Source organism: Peromyscus leucopus, chromosome 14, assembly GCF_004664715.2.
Source record: "Peromyscus leucopus breed LL Stock chromosome 14, UCI_PerLeu_2.1, whole genome shotgun sequence".
NCBI classification, from domain to species: domain Eukaryota; kingdom Metazoa; phylum Chordata; class Mammalia; order Rodentia; family Cricetidae; genus Peromyscus; species Peromyscus leucopus.
The window spans coordinates 47,281,894-47,300,222 of NC_051075.1; the positions used below are offsets into that span (position 1 = coordinate 47,281,894).

At 40.2% G+C, this 18,329-nt stretch overlaps 1 protein-coding gene and 1 long non-coding RNA gene across 4 annotated transcripts in view; one reads left to right on the top strand and one right to left on the bottom strand.

Annotated features, from left to right (window-relative positions):
- The window catches only part of LOC114697777 (DNA repair protein RAD51 homolog 2), a 513,000-nt gene that overhangs the window by 156,349 nt on the left and 338,322 nt on the right, over positions 1 to 18,329 (top strand). The gene's annotated exons all lie outside the window — the stretch shown is intronic.
- LOC119088996 lies at positions 1,876 to 9,651 on the bottom strand. The gene is made up of 3 exons (XR_005092764.1): positions 9,224 to 9,651; positions 7,680 to 7,770; positions 1,876 to 2,104 (listed from the first exon to the last, which is right to left on the bottom strand). It is a non-coding gene; the product is annotated as an uncharacterized LOC119088996 (long non-coding RNA).

The window sequence follows — 18,329 nt, forward strand, 5'->3', positions numbered from 1 at the left end:
TTGCACTTGTATTGTTAGCTCCTGCTCTCTCAGCCTGCTCTTATTTTACAAAAAGCTTCATTTCTTAAAATGTGGTATTTAGGAATAAAACTAATAGAAAAAAGCTCTTAGGGGAGGCTGGGGGGGAGTGGGAGGAGGGATGAGAGGGGGGTCTGTGGTTGGTATGTAAAATTAATAAAAAATATTCTTAAAGAAAAAAGCTCTTAGACACAAGTTGACATGATACTGGAATGATGGCAGTTGTTTTAAATGGAATATTTCTTCTTTTGTCATGGAGAGAAACATGAAGGAAGAGAATATTGCTTTAGAATTTTTGTTTTTCTTCTGTGTTTGTTTCTCCAGAAAAGCAGAAAGGTCTACATACGTACTTTTAATCTTGGGGAAAGGGAGCCCATGAAGTGTGACAGACAATGAATTTTACTCCCTACCCCTATTGAGGTTTATTAAATAAAAACAATCAATCAGATGGAAGTAAGCAGAAGAAACAATTTTTTTTTGTTACCAAAAGGTATGAGGAGCAGTGATAAAATACTGTATGTGCCTTTGGAGGTCTTTGTTACTGTTTACTTGGGTAATGAGGTTGAGTAAGTAGAGAAAGGAGTTATCCACAAGGAATTCGTTCTTAGAGGTTCTTATGCCCATCTTTATTCTAATTCTGTAAACTCTAAGTCATTATTTAATTTGTCTTGTCTTCCTTTGACATTGGAGACAGTCACCAGCCTTCACTCTGAAAAGGGGAGTGGTCAGTTCTCCTGCTACAGAGGAAATAAACAAGTTTGTTGTTCCGCGATGACAGCCTCACCCTGTAGCATTTTTTTGTTTAATTATTTTAAGATAGAGTCTCACAATGTAGCCCGTTCTGGTCTCAAATTTGTGATTCTCGCGCCCCACTTCCCCAGGCAGCGGCATCATAAGCACATTGTCACCATACTCAGGTTGAGTGACATTTCAAAGTGCTGCCATGGCACCTTGCCTTCATAACTGCAGACTCTGATGCCTGCCATTGGCATGTTAGCCTTGGTCGTTTCTTAGAGGGTCTGTTCTAGTGTTTAGCAGCCTTCGGGGCTTCCACCCACTGGGGGGCAGTAACAGCACCCCACTGGGAGACAAAATCATCTCTACTGGACATCAGCTACACTTAGACCATACCTTGTGGCCCTGCATACTTAGCTGAGAGGTCAAGTGAGGTGAAAACTAAGACGGTGACTTTTTACAATTAAAAAAGCTTCAGCAACTTTAATACGAGGTTTGAAAGGATTTAGTTAATTTGTCTAAGGTTGGGAGTGAATGGGAGGGGCCGAAATGCACAGTGGGTGCAGGCTGTGCTCTGGTGTGTTTTGTCTATGGAAGAAGAATGGAGGGTAAGAAGGCAGGGCTTGAGGCAGAGGCTTGTGGACCTGAACATATTCAGATGATCATAGGAAGGAGTCAAGGAGACAGAGGCCCATAGAGAGGAGAAAATGGGGATGGGCAAGTTGAGGTAGGATGAATCTGGAACATAGGGAGAAGCATGAATTTTAGGACTGATGCTCTCTAAACCAGAGACTTTTTTTTTTGTGATGAGGAAGATCTCTATTTTACTGCTCTGATTGCCTTCTAATTTGGGGGCCTTCCGAGGGAATAATAAGCCTGAGGTTTTCTCAAGACTCAGGACTGTTGACACAATCTCCATGATTTCTGGATGTCCTGGAATTCATTGATTCCCCAGACCGCATGGCTCTGCTCCGGGTATCAGGCCTACGTTAGAATGCTGCACTAGGGCTGTGCATTAGGTTAGGGTTTGGGGCCCAGTTGCAGCCTAGAATTCCAGACTTACCAGGTGTCACAGAATCTGCCTGTGGCTCACCTGCGGCCAGCCTGCCTTCTATTAACAGAGAGGTCATTCTCATTCCGTTTTCAAACTCTTCATTACATTTATTCGTTTCATTGAGAGGAGAGGGAGGGACCGGATAACCAGAGCGAAGTGGGAGAGATGGGAAGAGAGAGAGAGCGGTGTCGAGGGTCATTGTGCTGGTGGCTGTTCTGTTTTGTTTTTCCTTCTTGAGAGAAGTTCAGATGTCTGGCTCTGGTTCAATTGCTCTGTGGGCGTAACTGAAGAAGGGGCCTGAGGAGGGCAAAAGCAATTAAAACCTTGAACATCATAAATGCCCTTCCTAATTAAGTGGTAAGGATGGAAAATCAAGTAGCTTCTTGGGCTGTGTGTCTGTTCTTTTCAAAGTTTGCTGAAAGGCCGGCCAGTTGTTCATGTCTTTTAGAAAGGACAGAACTTTCAGAATAACCCTGAGAAAAAGTTTTAAAGTTCTTTCATTGTCTTACGCTTTTTGATGAACCTTCGCATTTCATTCCTGGGCCCTTTTACCTGTAACCTCCCGCCCGGCTTCTGCAGTCACTCCAGTGTTGAAGCGCCAGACCCGATTCTCTAGTGTATTAATGGAGACAGTTCAAGTATCTAACTGCTGTTTCCTTTGTTCAAGTTCCTTTTGGTCCTTGCTGGGAACTGCTCTGAAAACTGAACCGGGGACTGAACACAAAAGCCTGCCGATGTCGTCCCTCCCGGTAAACGCACTGTGTGATGTGTTCCCTCCTCCTGTTCACGACTCATTAGTCCCTCAGTACAGAAAAGGTTGCCCCTCCGGAATAAAGGGAGTAGACGTAACTCGGAGTCCTTTTTCGCCCTTTCCTGTGTTTTATTTGGGTGTACTCACAGTTCTCCATCTTCATTAGTGACCCGGCAGGGGGCTGGCACAGTGCTGAGACTAGCCTTTGCTCGTTCCCTGGAGTGTATCAGAGACCTCAGAACTCAATACCCCACTATAAAAATAAAATACTGTGCTTCAAACGACCTTTTGATGGAACAAAGCCATACATCCCAATCTGCCTGGGCCTCTGGAATTGCATCCTTGCCAAGCACCTCCTTTATATTTTGCACATGCCTTCCCAGCCCCCACTTCCTTGGGATATGGTGCTTTTGGTGGCCTGTCTGTCGGGAAAATGTGTGTGTGTGTGTGTGTGTGTGTGTGTGTGTGTGTGTAAGACCTGGTGTCTTTCAAGCATGGGCACAGTAGCTTCTTGGGAGAGAGAGCGGCAGCAGGTATTTGTGGGCTTTCACACTGCCAGTGAGAGTCCTCTCAGGGCCGTACATACATTTCAGGGAAGTAGGTGAAAGCTAGTGATGCTAAAGTGAGTTACAGGGCTAGAGAAATGGACCAGCAGCTAGGAGTTTCTACTGCTCTTCCCTAGGACCTCGGTGTGCTTCCCTGAACACACGACCGTAGGCTCACAGACTCCCGGGACTCCAGCTCTAGCGGATGTGACAACTCTGGCCTCCAAGGGTACCTGCCCTCATGTGTACACAAACACATGTACATGTATTAAAAATTAAAACCACGAGATGAGTTACATGTTTCGAATTCAAGTTAAGTTTCTAGATTTTTCATGGTGGCCCAATTCTCCTGGAGTTCCTAGAGACCTTTCCCTGCTCCAGAGACACGTGTATGAATTTCATAATCCAGTGTAATGCTGACATGAAAATGATCCTCATTAGACCCTTCCAGGGGGTATTCGGAGTCCCTAGGGCATTGCATGTTGTTAAATGTTTTGCATTTGTATGTTCCAGCTCTTGGAAACTGCTTGCAATGCTTATTTTAAGGTAGCATGGGAAAGTAAACACAGAGACTGTTTGGGGTTGAATGATCTACCTAACCTGGAAAACTCAACTCTTCTACCCTTTGATGGTTGTCCCTCTGTAGTTGCCGTAATAGACTCCGATGAATGGACTTGACAAGTTGTTTTAACTTCCTTGAGCAATGTTTCAAAGTATATTGCTGTTGCATTTCAATGATACTTTATTATTGTGTATGTATATATGTATGTATATATTATGAGGGTAGGTAGGTATGTGGGCACACATGTTCCACATGGAGAGCAGAAGACAACTTCCAGGAGTCAGTTGTCTTCTTCAGCCATGTGGTTCCAGGGTTGAACCCAGGCTCTTTCTCAGGCTTGAGAGCAAATGCCTCCCCCCCTTACCTGTTGAGCTGTCTTACTAACTCCTAAATAGTGTTTTTAAGACTATTTGGGATATTTAGGGTCTTAGCTTGTATCAATCACTTAAAAATTTAACAAAATACATTCTGATTCTGTAAAAATACAATGTGTACAAATATGAAGTGCTGTTTTCTACATACATTGTATGGTTGACTCTTTGTCTTAGGGATCCAATCCACAGCCTTGCTTGGGCTAAGCAGACATCCCCAGCTCTAGACTCTTTTTAAAGCAGTTTCTGGAGATGAGAGATAATTTCATAGTCTAGCTCTAAATCATTTCATTTTATATTTTAAAATAATTATCTGGTCTCCGTTACCACAAACAATGGTGTGAAGATAGCCTGCTTTTCTCTGGATATGAACTGAAGAATAGAATTACAAAGTCCCATTCTGAGGGTCACTAAGTATCACCAGGATTGCCAGATTGCTCCCTGGAGTCGGGGCACGGATAGCATAGGGACATTTCCACTGTTGTACTCGTTAGTCAACACTTTACTTTCAGACTCTCATTTTCCCGAACTAATTGGTGTAAAATGGTGTTTAAATTTAAGTTGTACTTCTGTGTTTACTAGTGAAGTTGAGCACTTCTCTCTGTACATTGTTTGCTATTTTAATTTCACCATTGTGACTTATTGGAGCCGTATTTGTAGATCTTGATTTTAAGTTAGTTAAACGTCTTACCTTTCTAAAAATGAAATTAAAGTTCTTAAGCATTTATTTAGTGTATGTATATGTTGTATATGTACATGCAGATATTTGTGTATGTGCCCATGTGTGCCCAAGTGGAGGCCAGAAGTTGATGTCATGTGCTTCTCTATATGTACCTGATTTTTGAAGACAGGCTGTCAATGAACCTCAGCTCAAACTTGAGGATCTGCATAGCTCAGTCTTTCTGCATTGGGATTGCAGGCTAACCTTTGTGTCCAGTTTTTATGTGCATGCTGGGGACCCAAACTCATGTCCTCCTGCTTACACAGCAGACACTTCCCCCTTACAAACTGTCTCCCCAGCTCTGCACACTACTTCCTTTTAATCTTCTAGTTTATGCTTTTAGGATCCAGGACCCCAGGGTTCATCACATTTATATTTAAGCTTTACCTATAAGGCACCTTTGAATATAGAGACATTATTTGACATAGGAGAATCATATTTTGGAATAAGATGTAAGTTTAGTGTGAACCAGAGGACCATACTGTATTATGGGTACAATTTGAAGACTTGTTTGAAAAATATAGAAAAGATGGTTCATAGCACATGATTATATGTAAAGTTTAATACACACATATGTGCATGTACACATGTGTACACATGTGCATACATACACACACACACACACACACACACAGCTTAATATTTTCAGAGAAACAAAGACAGATGCCAGGAAATGAAGCATTTGATTATTTGGTGTATAGAGTAGGGAATAATGAAGATGGAGACAAAGATAAAACCCATAAAAATACCTAACAGAGGGGCCTCATTGAGATTGGCAGTAACATGTGCTGGATAAAGGAGGGTCAGCTGTGAATTTGAAATAGGGTCAATAAAATTTAGGAGAGGTGATACAGAAAATACGTCAGTGGTAAGCCAAAAAACTTGGATCGAAGACAAGGTGAAATAAAATATTTTAAGTGTTACAATTCATAAGTGAAACTTCTACAAAGAAGAAAAATGCTCCTAAATGGCTACATCTGGGTGTTTTTTTGTTTTTTTTTTTTTTTTTTTTTTTTTTTTTTTTTTTTGTGGGAGAAATGGTAATTCCTCCTTTCTTGCATAGGTATCTATAAGAAAGAAAACAGATGTGTCTTCAAGCATGTGTGCACCTGCCATGAGACAAAATGAGTAGTTACTTTGGAAAGCTGGCTCTGGTTGTTTTTTATGTTGCTTGTTAAATTACAATTCTCTTCCTGGCAAGTACAGGTTTATAATTAAGTCATTTATCATACATGTCCTTTTGACTACATTTGAAATTTGATGATATACAGAAGCAATATGTGGGTGGTTTCATAGAAATGAGATGAATGAGTTATTTTATTAGCATTCATCATTGATGTATAGGTTCTTCCTGTTTATACCAAACACGGAATGCTGACTAATTATGTGCAACTGAAGGAAGGTGAAAGGTCTTGGTCCTGAAAATACACTGGGAATTGTATTTTCAACCTACTAACACTCGAGGAATATGGTGTGTAATAGAGCCATATTCTATTGGCAACATGCTAAGGAGTCATCTTTGGAGATAGGGATTTCGTATTTCTTACCTTTAATTTTACAGATGCTTTTTTTTTCTGAATTTTTCTCCTACTACTCATGCTCCTATCCCCATTTATTTTGAAGTTCACACACCCAAAACTATACTCACTTAAAATTATATCTTGTTTGGTACTCTTTACACCCTGCATATTATAGATAAAATAAGCAGGTCTAGAAAGACCAAACAGATTCCTGTGTTCTTACAATTTTGACTAGCAGGACTGGGATTTGGAACCACGTCTTACTCCAAATTTTACCATTTATCTACCTGCTCATACCATATTTTTTCATGGACTATATCCTGAAATTCATATCTGTAATATGGTGTCCTTCATTAGGTGTCTTAATTTTTAAAAAAGGATATCTGAAGGACCCGAAGGATGTGAGCACATTTAAGTTGCATCATAGAAATATATATTTATCTGAGTGTGGTGGTACACGCCTTTAATCTTAGCACTCAGGAGGCAAGCAGAGCTCAATGAGTTCGAGGCCACCTGGGTCTACAGAGTGAGTTCCAGACCTGCCTGGTCTACATAGTGAGACTGTGTTTATAAAGAAAGAAATGACAGAAGAGTGTAAAGGAGGAAGGAGCAAGGGAGGGAGGGGAAAAAAGAACAAAGGAAGGAAGACAGTCTCCATTCAAGATCCTTTTAGATTCTAATGTTGAACCTCTGCTGTTCAGTTGCTGAAAACCCAGCTCATTTCAAATGGTATTATTCTTCATCTATGTCTTTAAATTATCTGCAGTTTAGTTTTAGGCTAGGTTATAACATCAGAAAGCCAGGTACCTGGACTCAGCCACTTACACTTTTTGTGGAAATCCATCTCCCTCCCTGACCTTCCCTCCTCCTTCCCATCCTTCCCTACGTCTTCCTCCTTCCTTTTTTTCATTTTGTTTTGATTTTTTGTTTTGGTAGTGGGGCACTTAAGTCTTCAATTATGGAGTCTATAGGACAGTTGAGTAAAAATCACTGTTCTCTGTGATTTATTTTTCTCGAGGGGGCCACATAGTATATTGTACTACACTACACCACACTGCTATTGAAATGGCCTGAAGATGAAATCCTCCCAGATCTGAATTCATGGACTTCCTATGAATCTTCCATGTGGTTGTGTTTCCTCCTTTGCCTTGGCTGGGTAGGAAGACTAGAGCTGTGTTTGCAGGCATCACTTAATTGCTCAGGAGTTAAACTGCTGATTTTTTTTGTCTGTGGGTTTCCTAATTGTTTATGTTATTTGTGTTGGGTGAATTTGTATAAGCTACTGTAGTCATTTTGCTGGTGATGGATATAAATGTGTAAATGACATGTGAAGGACAATTAAATTCTCCTGAGTTGATAGGTAAATCACATTTTCCTGGGTAAGGGGAGGTCATATACTTACATTTCTCTTCCTCATTTTCCATTGTTAATTTTGAATTTCTCATTCAGTTAGTGTATTAGTTCAGGGTTGTTGTATTTAAAGAGCTGTTTTCCTAAAAAGAAATTGGTCTTCTATGTTTTTAGTTCATATTTCTTATTAAAGATACATACTTAACTTTTATGAATAAGTCTCATTTCCCCAAAGAAATTTAGCTAAATTGAGTATGTTTTTGAATAACATAGAAATAGGGAAATTTGGAGTCTCAAAGGTATGCCAACCACAGAGGCATATATAACAATAATTTTCAGCATCTGTTGTCTGAGTGTTCACATGGCACTTCAGACCATCTGAAGCTTCAGATACTTTTTTTTTTTTTTTTGTACAGGTTAGCCTTTCTCTGCCCCACACCATTTCCTGTTTTGGTGAATGGCACTCCTGAACCTGTTCTTATATGTCATATATGTGACAGTCCTGTCACCCTGTACTAATTGGTCACCTGGTTTTTAAATTCTACCTACATGTGGATTTGTAGTTGACTGTTTTTTATTTTTTGCTATTACTTTTTCACCCCGGTGCTGTCTATGTGGTCTTTCTTAATAAAGCAAGCACTAAGAATTTTTGGTTGGATAGAAGAAAAGAATCAATGGATTCAGAGATGTTTTTAAACGTTTCATTGTTTCTATCTGAACTACTACAAACCCTCCTTTTCTGCCCCCTTCCCGTGTGTGTGTGTGTGTGTGTGTGTGTGTGTGTGTGTGTGTGTGTGTGTGTGTAACTCTAAAGAGGAGACCCTTTCAGGAACAGAAACCTGAGTGAAGTGAGGAGCCATGTTCCTGCTCGGTGTTGGGGAGGGATGGTTCTGGTCAGAGAGCAAAGCATTCCTATGCAGTTGTTCTGGGGCAGACACTGTTCTAAGGGCTCTGGAGACAGCAGTGGACTGAACTGTTCAACATCAGCATTGTTTATTGTTTAACTCTGCCATCTGGTCTTTTTCCACAGTATATACCATGATTCAAACCCTTTGTTTCTTTAATTGCTCCATGTTTTTGAAGTTGGAAACCCCAACATGGGAAAGTCCCTTTGTTTTCCCCAATTGCTTATCACTTCATATTCTTTCCTGCTGGTTCACGCTGACACCCTGGGCATGAAGGACACTGCTTCAGGCTACAAACCCTCACTCTACCTGTATTAATCATCATTCTTAAGGATGTGTGGACGGGTGTCTGTTAGATTTTCAATGTCTGGGTTTTGACCCAGGCTGTAGATGCGTAGAAAATTCCCTCATCATAATTAGATATGGGTACTATTTATTGCTGTTGCTCAGCTGCTCACAGCTGTCTGTACCTATAGTCCTGGAGGATCTGCCTCTCTCTCTGGCTTCCATGGGCACCTGCACACACAAGTTTACAAATACACATGCACAGAAATAAAATAAATACGTCTTTTAAAAAGGACACTCTTAAGCGTGTGTGTCTGTGTGTGTGTGACCCGCCTATGACCCTTTGTCTTCAACAGTGGAAATGCACACACACAGTCATAGTCTGCGATTCTGGTTTCCCCCTCACCTTTCTACTGCAGTCCAGCGGGCTCTGTGGCGTTTTCAATAGCCAGAAGGGTACTCTTCTCGGTAAGCTGTAAATTCATCTTTAATAAGTCCCCATGCCCTTGACGGGTAAGAGCTCTAGGAATGAAGAGGAGCAAGGAGAGGGAAAAGGGGGGAGAATGAGAGAGAAAGAGCAAGAGACCTGTGCAAATTTGCAAAGCTGCTGTCCTCTGGTGGCAGCTGACAGGTAGAGTGACAGCCTAACATGTAACACTAGAGCCATTGTGATGTGAGGGAACCCAATACCGCTATTGTTCCGTTTAGATGAGATTCACGCGAGGTTACCCTGCTCCCGCATTGAGAACGCCCATTTGAGCAGAAGGGGTTTGGTTGCTAAGTTTAGACCTGCCAGACAACTGAGGGGAACTGATTAAATCTGGAAGGAGGCAGCTCACCCCACAGGCTTCTCCAGGAACCCCAAGGAGAATCAAAGATAAATAAATACTGTTTTATGAGCAGAGTGTGAGGTGAGGGGGGCGGGGGCAGGACAGGAGTTAACATTTCAAAGGAGAGGGAAGTTCTCCAACTCTCTTCCTGATCAGACATTTGTCTTATGATTCTACTTAGGCTTGGAATAGTTTGCCCATGTAAACATGTGTGAGTTTTCTTGGCAAGGGAGAAGACAGAGTCTAGTGTCCTTGTTATAAAGGGAAGCATGATCAAATATAGAGGTCTTTATTATGAAATGAAACTTTAAAAACCAGCTCACACCTGTAATACCAACACTTGGAAGACTGAGGCAGGAGGATTGCCAGGAACTCAAGGCCAGACTGTGCTACATAGAAAGTCAGCCAGCCAGGGATATATAGGAAGCCTCTGCCTTAAAAATAGAACAAACAACAAAAATGTCCTATTCTATAAATCAGAGCTGACGTTTACTTGCTTACAGATTTCATAGTATATCACATAGGAAAATTCTGGCCCATCGCACAAATGTTTAATTTTGGAAGTCTGTAATTTTTTTTTTAAGGCAGAGTTTATTCTTCTAGTATGGTCCTTCTCTAGAGCTCAGTAAGGTACCCTCTTGTTTCTTGGGTGTAGATCTTGGTCTCTCATCCTAATATTGTGCCTTGAAAACTCTTTATGTATAGTTTTATTTAATGACTAAAGGTAATCCAGAGGGGCTTAGAGGTAGTTAGCTGGCTAAAAATAATTCATTATTGTCATAGGTTTATAGAGCCTTGGAGCTCTCTCTTCCTGTTGCCCTAGTCATTTCCCCCGTGTTGAGGGTTAACTGAAGCCCTAGGAAGAGTTAATGGCCTGGGGAGGAACTTTCCATCAGAGCATAAGCATTCGGGAACTCCACCCACACTATGACCCCCATACTGTTTTTTCAAAACCAATACGTGTCATCTGAAATGCCAAGAGCTCAATATTATGCACAGTGAAGGAAGCTACAGCAGTTCACTTTATTGACTTATAGAGGCGAGATTAATAATATAGACTAGATTATTGAATTCCCAGTTCAGAACCTCATGAGTCATCAAAATAATTTCAGCCTCTTGCCATGACATCTTTTATAAGAAACTAGGAAATAAATCATCACATCGAGTTCTAATTTGTTGTGGTTTTAGTTCCTGCTGTGGAAAGTAGGATGATAAAAAAAAATGAAACCAGTGGTCCAAAGTCTGGCAGCCAAAGGTGGAGAACAAAGGCAGAAGGATTAGATTAAGGACCTGTAACTGGAAGACAGGATGACTTGCTGTGACTATGGTTACTGTGCTTTCTGTCTGGCTCCACCCCTACACTAATTTCTCCTCTTTTCTCCCAGCGTACAAAGTCAATTTAAAATGTTAGCATAGAGAAAGGGAGGAGACTATATTACTGATTAATTCATACAGGCCAATTCAGATAGGGACCAGTCTTTAAAAATTAGGGAGCTGGAGTGATAGCTCAGTGGTTAAGAGCACTGCTTTTCCAGAGGACCTGGGTTCAATTCCCAGCACCCGTACAGCAGCTCACAACTGTCTGTAACTGCAAGATTTGGCACCCTCACACAGACATCCCTGCAGGCAAATACACCAATGCACATAAAAATAAATAAATTAAAAAAAATTAAATGTAAGGGTGTAAGGAGATGACTCCCTTATTAAAGTGCTTGTCATGCAAGTGTCAGGATCTGAGTTCAATCCCACCCTCCACCCTACCTTCATAAAAAAACAAGCAAACAAAAAAAACTCACTGGCGAACAAAAAGAGTACCAGTATGTAATCCTCGTGCTAGGGAGGCAGAGACAGGAGAGTCCTTGAGGCTAGGTAGCGTAGCCTATTTGGTAAGTTCTAAGTTAATGAAAAGACCCTGTCTCGAAAAAGAAGAGGGATTGGGGAGGGATGAGCTGGTGAGCTATCTCAGTGGGTAAAGGCATTTGTCGTCAGGCCTGGTGATCTGAGTTCTACCCACATGGTAGAAGGAGAACCTGTTCCTGCAGATTGCCCTCTGATTTCCACACGAGCACAGTGGTAACAGCACAGCCACATACTCAAAGGAAATACATGGACCTAAAAAAGTAAATAAAAGCAATGTGGAACATCGTTAAGGGAGAAACCCATATTGTATGATCGATCTAGATGCATGTGGACACACATGTACCTACACACAAACATGTGCATGAGCAAACACCATGGACCCCCCCCCAAAAAAAAGGGTTTAAACATTAAATTAAAAATGTATTAGGATCATCATCATGTATCAACAATATAATTAATCAGTGCTGTAAAATTATAGGAGGTTTCACAGGTTAGGTATATTTTGTTTTCTGTTAGAAATACTAGTTGGTGCCTTTAGTCCCAGCACTGGGGAGGCAGAGGCAGGAAGATCTCTGAGTTCAAAGCCAGCTTGATCTACAAAGGGAGTTCCAGGATAGGTTCCAAAGTTACACAGAGAAACCCTGTCTTGAAAACAAAACAAAACAAAAGTTAAATAAATTATTAAAAAAAAAAAAAAGAAATACTAGTTGGCATTTGTCAGGATTTGCATTGTGACTTGGGGTCTCTCCTTCTGTGTTCATGTTAAGGAAGAGGGTTCACCTGGTCATTTTTGAGAAGGGTCAAAGTGTCCTCCTTTGGTGTAACTTTAGTGCTGTTTATCTTGGAGAGAGTTCCCAGAAACCTGAGGGAATGGCATACACAGAGGAAGAGTTGTATCTGGGAGATTTTTATTTGGCATTTTTACTGCATACAGTCTACAGAAGTTTCAGTGCAGCATGCCAGGCAGGCTTAAGGGGTAGTTTTCGATTTCTGTATGACTTTGAAAGGTTTAAAGCATCAGCGGACAGTTATGTAACATGGACTGGGGAATGACAACTCTGGTTTCTCTAGAACCTCTCTAGGTTCTGCTTTGAGGTGCATTTGTGCTTGTCTTGAAAGACCTCAGAAAGGAATAGTAGTTCTTTGAACAAAGTCTTTGTCGTATAGACTTGGGAGTACTGCCGCTCCAATAAACATGACCATGTCCGATTCAGAAAGCAGGTAAACTGAGCAGTGGTACTTGGAAGGTTGTCCTCAGCAGCACTGTGAAGTGCTGTTATCCAACCGCCAGTCACTGCACATTCTACCCTGGGCTCTGAGTCCCTTGTCAGTGTAGAGGAGCCTCGGCAAACTCAGCACGTGGGGCCAGGGGCACCTCTAGACACCATTGACATCTTGTCTCTTCTCACATACTGCCTGGGTGAAATCTAGCCCATGGGATTCTTGTAAGTGGATTACAAGAAAGCCATCATAGATTTCATTCACTCCGGATGAATCTGAGAACTTTTCCTTCTTGCTTTTCTTAATGAGACCGTGCTATTCTTTTTATCACACAGGCGGGCAGGTCGTGGCTTGTGAGTGCTCTGCATTCTTAAGATACTGAACTGAGAAAACTAAATCCATGATTTTACTGTGTGTGCTCAGGAATTAGCTGAATTCGTAAGGTTTATATCTGCTTTTTACGTATTAGCTTAAGAATACAGGTGTGAATACATCTGTTAAGTCTTCCCAGGAGGCAGAAGTGTTGTTTTGGAAGAAGCCATATTACTTGCTCTTGCCTCATGCTCCAAGCAGATACATTAAAACAACGGAAGAAAGTTGAACAGTTTGTTACTTCTTCAGTTTAACACCCCCTGCCCCCCCCATTGAGAAAAGCATTCTGGGTCTATTAATAAACAGCAAGATCTTTAAATACATACAAGGAGCAAAGTGCTAGTAGGGCTTCAGTGGTGTTAGTAGAGCTCTAGGAGTACCTAGCTCTGCACAATTCGCCTCATTACCAGAGCTATGAAACAGGAGCCTGGAAATGGTCTCTGATGTTACGTCAAGCTCTCGGGGTCTCTGATCACTCTTTTAGAGTCCAACAATGATACTAAAATGAGAGATGCGCTTTGTTTTGTCAATATGAAATTTAAGTTTCTCTGTATATGTTTGAATGGTTAGACTTGCCTATGTGCAGAAAACTTGAAGTTGCTTATAATAAATAGTGGTTTCAGGCCTGGAGAGATGTCTCAGTGGTGAAGAGCGAAGACTTGGGTTCAATGTCGGCATCCACATGGTGGTTAACAGCCACCTGTGACTCCAGTTCCTGGGTCCCTGACATCCTTTTCAGCACACATGATGCCCAGACATACAAGCAGGCAAAACACTCATAGGCAGAAAATGAATAAACCTTAAAAATAAATATAAATAAATAAATGGTGATTTCTTTGGGGGGTGACTATAGGCCTGAAGATCCAGGAAGGACATTTTTAGATTTGCTTTATGCTTTTGATTGCTTACGTGTGACAGTTTAGAGGATCATCGCCTTGGATTTGCATCCATGAGAAGGAACTAGGAGTGGTAAAAGTGATTTTCAGACCAACCAGTTAGTAATGAGTAGAGCCAAGGTTAGGGCATTCCAGAGTGTTCCTGCTAGTAGCTCCCCCAATCTTTTTCAATAGAGAAAACGTCGGGACTTGAAAAAGTGCTCGGTGGAAACATGACAAGGCATTCTCTGCGTCTGCAGATGGTCATCTGGACTTGAACTTGGGTTTGTGCACTGGTGGTTCTGTTTCCTTATTTCTAACCTTGAACACTTCTGTGAGGTTTTGAGAATTAGAAGACCGCAGGAACTGGATGTGTCTGGTCAATTTTATTTGTGGATTTCTTCTTTTAAATTTTTCTATTTTTCTTTTTATGAACTTAAGAAAATTTGCTAAAAATGACAACCTATAGATTATTTGATTCTCATTTTGAAAAAAAATTAGCACTTTGCCAGCACTTCTAATGTAATTATGCCATTATACCCAGTGTGAAGCCGACATAGTGTTTTGTGTTTTTGAAGTTGCTCTGTGATCACTGGAACATGGTCCTTGTCTGGCACAATATTCTTAGCTTTCCCCATATCGAACAATATCCAGAAAGCTTAACTTAATATAAAGATGACTACAGTGTTGGTGTCGCAGTGGAGTTCTTCACATTGTCATTTATCTCAGATTTGCATTGTCTCTAGCTAAATTTATGTGTATTTACACACTTGTAGAATGGATGTGTGTGCACAATGGCTCATTTGTGGAGGTCAAAGGACAACTTTTAAGGGTCAGTTTTGCCCTACCATGTGGGTTCCAGGAGTTGAAACTAGGTTATCAACCTTGGCAGTAAGGACCTTTTTGCACTGACGTATCTGACTGACTCCAGTCTTTTTAGAGTATGGTATCACTGTAGTTCAGTCTCGTTCTTACTTCACCAGAGCAGCACATTATTGATGCTTGGGAACTTGCTAGACCCTAGGTGTTCATCTAGGGGTTAGAGGGTAGGGATGATAATCATTATTGTGAGGAAGCCTTGGCTCTTACGAAGCTTTGCCATGTTGCTTCTAATCTGTGTAACATTCTCAAAGAGTAGGTAGCATTATAATTTTATGGATAAGCAGAGCCTAAAGAAGAACAGTTTTCAGATTCTGTAGCCTGGGACTGACCAACTTTTAGTTTAACCTGTTATCTGATTCCAGTTTGTACTTGACTCTGTTCTGTCGCTTCAGGGTAGACCAGTAGTCTGTCTCTCTTTATTAAGGTGTTTGTTAAAGAATCATCTGGACATGCATGACCATAGATATGATTGAATTGTCAGGGATATAACATGGGCTACGGCTGGCGGTGGTGGTGGTGCACGCCTTTAATCCCAGCACTTGGGAAGCAGAGGCAGGTGGATCTCTGTGAGTTCGAGGCCAGCCTGGTCTACAGAGTAAGATCCAGGAAAGACACAAAGCTACACAGAGAAACCCTGTCTCGAAAAACCAACGAGAGAGAGAGAGAGAGAGAGAGAGAGAGAGAGAGAGAGAGAGAGAGAGAGAGAGAGAGAGAACGAACATAGGCTATGAAGCTCTGAGCTATAAAGAACATTTCTTCTTTAACCTTGATGCAAGAGAACCAGAAAGGACAGTAGATAGAACTTCTGACTTGGAACAGTGAAAAAAAGCAATTCTTAGCAATAAATTAACCCCATATTTGAAATATTTAAGTACTGGAAATGATAAAATATTCTTGAAAAATTTAAAGGTGCTAAAGTGAAAGGAAAGGTATCTCTTATTCACAGAAATACATTCCAAATTGATCTGCAGATTTAGCTGCTGCTAAAATTCACTGAGATCCAGAACATCCCATCGTAATACAATCTTCAAAAAGAATAGCATTGGAAGAGTTACACATTGCTTTTAAAATCCACTATAAAGTAATAGTCATCCGACAGCATGGTGCTGATATGCAGAAAAGATGAATTAGAATGGAATTGAGAAGTGAACTCCTCTTAAGGCCATTTGATTAAAAGAAAGTCAACAATTTAAATTTTATGTCTATGGGTATTTTGCCTGAATCTGTGTTTGTATACCATGTGTATGCCATGTGCACAGAGGTCAGAAGAGGATGATGGATCTCTTGGAACTGGAGTTACAGATGATTGTGAACCACTCTATGGATGTTGGGATCAAACTCAGGTCCTCTGGAAGAACAGCCACTGCTCTTAACCAACCATTGAACCATCTCTCTAGTCTACCACTTGCTTTTTGATAATGAGTCCCAATGTGAGGAAAGAGTCATCTCTTTAACAGATAACACTGGTAGAATTAGACAACCACATGCCAAAGAATGGAGTTGAGCAACTTCATACCATGCACAAATGGATCGATACTTTAATATGAGGGCTGCAGCTGTTAAGCTAGCGGAAGGAAGTATAGATGTAAAATTTATGACTTTGAACTAGGTAATAGCTTCCCAGATATGACCTCTAAAACAACCAACATGAAAACATGACTGCATCAAAATTCTTATCTTATATTTCACAGTACCTCATCAAGACACTAGAAGTCAATCCATAGAAGAAAAAGATCACAAATTTCCATATAAAGATTTAATACCCATAAAAATACAAAGAATTCTTATATCAATGCAAAGAAAATAATCAATTAAAAGCAGGCAAAGTATTTGAATAGATATTTCTCAAAGAAGATACACAAATCACCAGTTAAACACACAAAAATGATACTCAACTGCATTATTCACTGGCAGAATATACATGTAAAACCATAATAAAATAGTAGCTTATTACTAGTATGTGGCTATAATTTTAAAAGATAGGCAATACTAAGTATTGGCAGGAATGTACAAAAAACTGGAAATTTATACATTACTGGTGGAAGTGTAAAACAGTGTAGCCATAGAGAAAATTTTGACAGTCTTTAAAAAGTCAGAGTTACCATATGACCCAGCAAGTCCACACCTAATATATGCCCTAGAGAACAGAAAGCATTCCCACACAAAACTTGTACATATTCACTGTAGCATTTATTTGTTACATTCAGAAAGTAGAAACAACCCAGGTATCTATTAACTAACAAATGGATGAACAAGGTGTGGTACATCCATAGTTTAATATTATTTGGTGATGAAAGAAATGATACCTGCTAGATGAACACTGTACTATGTAAGAAAGACCAGTTCCACACAATTACTGTACTGTACACTTGCATGCATATGAAATGTTCAGAATAGGTGAATTTATAGGAACAGAAAAGGCATTAGTCATTGCCGCACTCTGGAGAAAGGGGAGACTGTTGAATGGTCTACTAAGGCGAGTGTTTTGTTTTAATTAGGGCTATGAAAATGTTCTGTAATTGGGCATTAATAATGGTTACAAATCTCTGCATATACTAAAAACACCAAATTGTATACTTTACAATGTTACGTGATTATATATCTTAATAAAACTGATACATAGATACATATATTTAAAAATACCTGTTACTTTGGCTTTGGGAGTTTGGATTCAATCTAGTATTTCAAGTATCTGTTTATAGATGAATTATTTCAATTCAAGCAGTGTAATCTCAATCTTCATTATCAATTAGGAACTCTATTTTTCTTTATTATTTTAATTATTTGTTTATTTTTTGATAGGCTTCACTATTCAGTCCAGGTTGCCCTTGGACTGCCTCTCCTTCCCAGATTCTGGGATTACGGATTTGTGACATTGTGCCTGCCTCTTTATTTTCTTTACGTTTATCTGTATTTTCTGTTCCCTTACTTAATACCTGCTAGCCTTATTGTATACCTGATAGAAAGCAAAACCTGACAGAAGACAATATGATGTCATGTTTCCTTCTTGATCTTTTAAAACCCTAATTGTATAATAATTGCCAAACCAGAGTATCCTATTATGATTACATCATTTGCAAATGTTATTTCCAAGAGTACACATTTGATTTAGAATCTTCTTTTCCTACATTTTTTTTTATTATTCATGATGCTTGATGACCACACATTTGAAATATTCCCTGGCTAAAGCCCAGGCATCCTGGATGTCAGTGTAGAAATGATTCAGTTTGATAGAACGTAGTCAGGTTGAATATAACTTTTATAATGTGACTGCAAGCCCAGCTTGTGATATGAATTCATACATTGCCTTTCTTTTTTAAACATGATATTCAAGTAGGTTTTATTTTTCAAGGGCTTTGGCACAGTGCTAGTGGAGAATAGGAGTGTCCTACTCAAAGCATTATAGAACAGGAAGCAACATTTTCTGAGGGAAATAAGGAACTTAGAAGACCGAAGATAAAATCTCAACTGA